This window comes from Vipera berus (assembly GCF_964194415.1).
Source record: "Vipera berus genome assembly, chromosome: W".
Classification (NCBI taxonomy): Eukaryota; Metazoa; Chordata; class Lepidosauria; order Squamata; family Viperidae; genus Vipera; species Vipera berus.
The window spans coordinates 53,421,124-53,427,303 of record NC_138210.1 but is presented as its reverse complement, the minus strand read 5'-3'; positions in this window follow the sequence as shown (position 1 = coordinate 53,427,303).

The window sequence follows — 6,180 nt, the reverse complement described above, 5'->3', positions numbered from 1 at the left end:
GATCGTTTTGGAGTTAATAGAGGGATTTCTGCAGACATTCCTTTGCTGTGGCACTCTGTCAGTTTGGGGCTTGCTTTCATAGTGTACCAAGTATGAGTTGCTGAAGGCCACAGGGGAAGTCAGCAATTGCTTTTCAGTCCTACCTACTCTATGGACTTCTTGGAGGTGGTTGACTATTGCCCTCTGTAAGAAATTGATAGGATAGTTTTGAGTAGGTTGTTCCCTCCTTTATGGCTTTGTTAGTTACTGATAGGTAAAATAGCTACAAACATTTGGATGACTTTTAGGTGGTCACAAAGTGGTCAAGAAAACTACTTTTTATGGCCATTTAATGGTCATCCTGATTGTTGCTGTCCAATGTGAGAAACCCTAGTCTTTTCCATGTGTTATTGATATGCTTGGCCAGAAAGAAGTAAAATGACCTTTCCTTTTGTGACATCTAAACTGTGGAAGTCCATGACTTTTCCTTTGATATTATGATGTGCCCCAAAACATTTTCTATTTTGGCAGCTTATACTGCTGAATAACCAACTTTTCTGGTCTTTGATATTAACCCCAGTTCTTTCCCTTTAACTGATTTGAATCTGCGATTTCTGTCATTTCATTTCATTATTTCATTTCATTTCATCTTGCTTTTCTGCTCAATCAAGTATTCCAGAGGCCTCCCTCCCTCCCTCCAAAGGAACAGTGTGATGCTATTTATGTGATTAGAAATTGCACTTTTTCTATTCTTTTTTTACCCGTCAGGAGATGGAGGGGTACTTTCATTTACGTATAAAGCTGGACTGACAATTATGGGAGCTGAAGTTCTACCAAGTTCTGAATACTCTACAATAAAAAACAATCTACTCATCCATTCCTGATATCATTCCTGATATCTTGATCTCCAGGAAGATGTTCATGAAGAGTGTCCAAGCACTCAGGAATATTTTTTCCCCCCTCAACAGTAGCAATTGTCAAAGCCCCTTAGATAAAGGAGAACCTCTAAAAGTACAGTTCATTTGAGAGGATCATGTTAATCAGTATTTTTCATTCATGGCAGTATAAAATACAGCAGGTAAACACCCAATCAAGAATTACTTTGGATGTATCCAAACACTTCTGGCCTTTGATTTCGGTGAAGAACAAAGAAAAAAATATGGACGGAATATTACATTAATATAAGCTAGGATAGTGTCTCTCAACCTTGGCCACTTTAAAGATGTGTGCACTTCAGCTCTCAGAATTCCTCAGCCAACATGCTGGCTGGGGAGTTCTGGGAGATGAAGTCCACACTTTCTTAAAATGGCTGAAGTTGAGAAACACAGGGCTAGGGTGAGGGGAAAAATGAGAATGGGGTGGGCTCCAATAGATCTGCTGCCATAGATATCTTGAAGATATAAATGGGTCCTATTTAAAAGCCAGGAAAGTGGGTGTAAGGGAGATATAAGAGAAACTCCAGGGAAAATTGGAAATGTAGTCCTTTGGCTGGAGGGGGAAAAAAATGAGATGCTAGCAAGATTCCAATTCTGATCCTAATCCCTAAGTACATTGCTAAGATTCCACTTTGCTGCCAGATGCAGTATTTCTTTATTTGCAGCAGTCTGTCTCCTCAGTTAAAAGCCAGGAAACCATTTATGCTTTCAGCTAAAGTTATATTTGATAACCATAATGACCAATGACAAGCTGGTTTCCAATTGCAGCTCAAAAAAAAGCACCTTAGACATGACTGGGCATGTAAAATGTCAGACTATGTAACGTTAGTTCAGTATTTCTGTGGCACCTACAGTATTGTGCGCCCATTTCTTTACTTATTCGAAAGGCCAGCACATTTGTGGTTCAGTGAATAAATGGATGTGTTTCATTTCTGCACATAATTCTCCTTTCTCTCTCTCTCTCTCTCTCTCTTGGGGCTTATATTATGGAGCAAATTGCTGATGGCGGTCAAGTAGACTCTTTGCTCAATAAAGGTTGGGGATTTTATATATTTGTGTGTGTGCCTTTTTTCACCAGACAATATAAAAAAGATGCTGCAATTCTAGAAAGAGTGCAGAAAAGAGCAACAAAGATGATTAGGGGACAGGAGGCTAAAATATATTATTTATTTATTTATTTATTTATTTATTTATTTATTTATTTATTTATTTATTTTGTATACCGCCCTTCTCCCGAAGGACTCAGGGCGGTGAACAGGGCAATACATAAAAACAAGATACAAAAATTAAAAATTATTAAAAAGTAATTAAACAGTGCCCGTAATAAATTAATACAGACTAAAAGTTAAAATCCATTTATAAAATCCAACCCCGTCCCATCAGGCCAGGCCAGCTTGTTCAAAGAGATGGGTTTTAAGATTGCGCCGGAAGGAGCGGAGATCGGGCATCATCCGGAGCTCGACCGGAAGATGGTTCCAAAGATCCGGTGCACCCACAGAGAACGCCCTCCCCCTGGGGGCCACCAGTCGGCATTCTTTGACCGGTGGCACCCTGAGGAGGCCCTCTCTGTGGGAGCGTACTGGGCGGAGGGAAGTTGACGCCGGCCGCAGGTGCTCCCCAAGGTATTCCGGACCCATGCCATGTAGGGCTTTGTAGGTCATTACTAACACCTTGAACCTCACCCGGAAGACAACTGGAAGCCAATGCAGCTCGCGGAGCAAAGGTGTGACATGGGAGTGTCGGGAAACTCCCAACACAACTCTCGCGGCTGCATTCTGTACCAGTTGGAGCCTCCGGGTGGTCTTCAAGGGTAGCCCCATGTAGAGAGCGTTGCAGTAGTCAAGACGAGAGGTCACGAGCGCATGAGTGACCGTACGTAAGGCATCCCAGTCTAGATAGGGCCGCAACTGACGCACCAGGCGAACCTGGGCGAAGGCCCCCCTAGTCACAGCTACTATATGGTCTTCTAGGGAAAGCTGTGAATCTAGGAGGACTCCCAAGTTGCGAGCCCTATCTACAGGGGGTAGTAACTCACCCCCCATAGTGAGGGGTGGGATATCCTAAATATCCCGAGATGCCGGTACGCACAGCCACTCAGTCTTGTCAGGGTTGAGTCGAAGCCTGTTCCTCCCCATCCAGACCCGGACCGCCTCCAGGCATCGGGACATCACGTCGAGGGCATCACTGGGGTGGTTTGGGGTCGAAATGAAAAGCTGGGTATCATCAGCATACTGATGATACCCAACTCCAAAACCATGAATGATCTCACCCAGCGGTTTCATGTAGATGTTGAACAGGAGAGGCGAGAGGACCGACCCCTGAGGAACTCCACAAACGAGAGGCCTCGCGGTCGACCTCTGCCCCCCTGCCAACACCGACTGCGAGCGTCCCAGGAGATAGGAGGAGAACCACTGAAGAACCGTGCCTCCCACTCCCAATCCCCTGAGGCGCCGCAGCAGGATACCATGGTCGATGGTATCGAAAGCCGCTGAGAGGTCTAATAGGACTAGGACAGAGGAATATCCCCTGTCCCAAGCCCTCCAGAGATCATTCACCAGCGCGACCAATGCCGTCTCCGTGCTGTACCCGGGCCTGAAGCCCGATTGGTACGGGTCTAGATAATCCGCTTCATCCAGGACCAGAGGGAGCTGATGCGCCACCACACTCTCAACAACCTTCGCAAGGAAAGAACCGTTGCTGGAATTGGGTATGTCTAGTTTAATGAAGAGAAGGACTTAGGGGTGACATGATAGCAGTGTCCCAATATCTCAGGGGCTGCCACAAAGAAGCTCTTCTCCAAAGCACCTGAAGGCAGGACAAGAAGCAACGGGTGGAAACTAGTCAAGGAGAGAAGCAACCTAGAACTAAGGAGAAATTTCCTGACAGAACAATTAATCAGTGGAACGGCTTGCCTCCAGAAGTTGTGGATACTCCATCACTGGAGGTTTTTAAGAAGAGAGTGGAGGCTTCTAAGGCCCCTTCCCACTTTGTTATTCTGTTAGATTAGAATGTTATACATATTATGATGCTGGGGTTTGGTTTCAAGTTATGTCATTCTGTTTTATAACTCCCTTGGAGTCATCGGTAGTGAGACCATAAAACTACAAAGTTGAGATGTGTTTGAATATTAGTCGCTCGGGTTGGTTGTTGGGCTGTTGGTTTGATCTCCGAACTTGGCGATTTGGCTGCAGACGTTTCATCTCCATTCGTGGGGGAGGGGGGACATTTTCAATGCACTTTGATGTCTAAACTGGATATATTAAGAGATGGGATCCTTGGTTGGTCTCTGAGCTTGCAGTTTTCTTGCAGATATTTCATTACCTGTTTCCCCTTAGCTTGTTTGTCTGAACTGGTAATTCATTGATTAGGGTAAACAACAGCCTAATCAAGGAATCACTGAGGCCACTCCCACCAACACTGGCAGGGAGAGACACCTGTATATAAACAGAGACCAAGCCCCACTCCCTTGTAGCACTGATGATGTTACTTATTTGGGTAATTAAAGGTCTGCAAGAAAACAGCCAAGCTCAGAGAGCACCGAGGACTCCATATTCTGTGAACTGCTAGAGAGGGGCCATCTTAATCTACTTCCTGCTTACCAGACATTCCAGGCTTCGCTGCCTCTTTGACCTCTGGGAAGCAGCCCCTCCCTCCAGACTACCTTCCGCCACAGATTGCAATGATAGAGATGTCGTTTGATTACCTGACTCCAGAAAAACATCCTCCTTTTATCTGAGACACAGCCAATGTTTGCCCAAGCATCCTGCTTAATGGAAGAGAGTCTATATGTACAGTTGCGTTTATCAGGCTGGTGAAATGAAAAGAATTGGAGAGCAGGAATCAAAATTCACTTCTCCAGCTGGTAGAAAATGTCAAGGAGACTCCACTGATTCATATTTTCTTCTTGAATGAAAGAGAGTGAGAAAGCAGGGAAATTTATAATGTCTTGGAATGGTCAGTCTGAACAGGAACTACAGGGATATTATCTTGAATCTTCTCTTGGCCACTTAGGCTTGATTTGATACATATTTCGGTTATTAGTTGATGTACGAGGGCAATTCGGAAATAAGCCTCCGTTTGGTTATCAGTGACAGACACTTGCAGATATAGAAACGTTATTATATGCATTAGAAAACTACAACATGACATTACTTTGCGACATAATCACCATTCAAATTGAGGCACTTTTCATAATGTCTTACAAGTTTTGAAATTCCTTAGTAGCAGTTGTTTGGCGCCAAATCTGGGCCATGGGGGTGGTGGTGATCAAAAACATCCCAATGGAACTGCTTCAAAAGTTCTTGGGTGCATCTAATGGTGTGCGGACATTATCATGAACCAACACCACACCGGAAGTGGTGCCATAGAAAATCCCACCAAATGTGAAGATGCCAAAGGAGTACTGCTAGTGAAGTTCATGGAGCGTGGTTCGACCATCAATTCAGATGTCCGCTGTGAAATGTTACGAAAACTCAGATGAACCATCCATAACAAGCGTCAGGGCACGCTGACTTCCAGTGTGGTGTTGGTTCACGATAAGGCACATCTGCGTACCGCTAGGTGCACCCAAGAACTTTTGAAGCAGTTCTGTTGGGATGTTTTTGATCACACACACACCCATGGCCCATATTTGGCACTGGACAACTGCTACTAAGGATTTTCAAAACTTGTAAGACGTTATGACAAGTGCCTCAGTTTAAATTTATGTCGAAAAGTAATGTAATGTTGTAGTTTTCTAATATGTATAATAAAAGTTCTGTATCTGCAAGTGTCTGTCATTGATAACCAAACGGAGGTTTATTTCCCGAGTTGCCCTCGTATATCAAATCAAAGCAACTGAATATATGGCTTGAAAAGAGGTTGGCAAAATCTATCCAATATTAGCAGTGTTGAAAACAAATTGGATTATATGTATATTTGTCTAGTAAGTGAAATATTGGGAAAATAAGAATTCCCTTGCTTTCCTTCTTCCCCCGCCAAATATTTTCAGGATTATTTTTCAGAAGCTCAAATATACATAATTTAAGAAGGCTACAAATACTTTCTTAGAAAAGGAAGGAAAATCACAATATATTGCTTCTTACTATTCAGAATGGATAAAACGTAGTGATTTTGAGATATATGTATATGTTGTGTGTTTGTATACAGTATATATAAATAAAGGTTTGAAATGATTGAGCTGACTTTCTGCTAAAATAAAGAAAGCCACTTTCATCAAGGCATTTATGAAATAACATCTAGTTATAATCAAATTATTTTTAAAGAT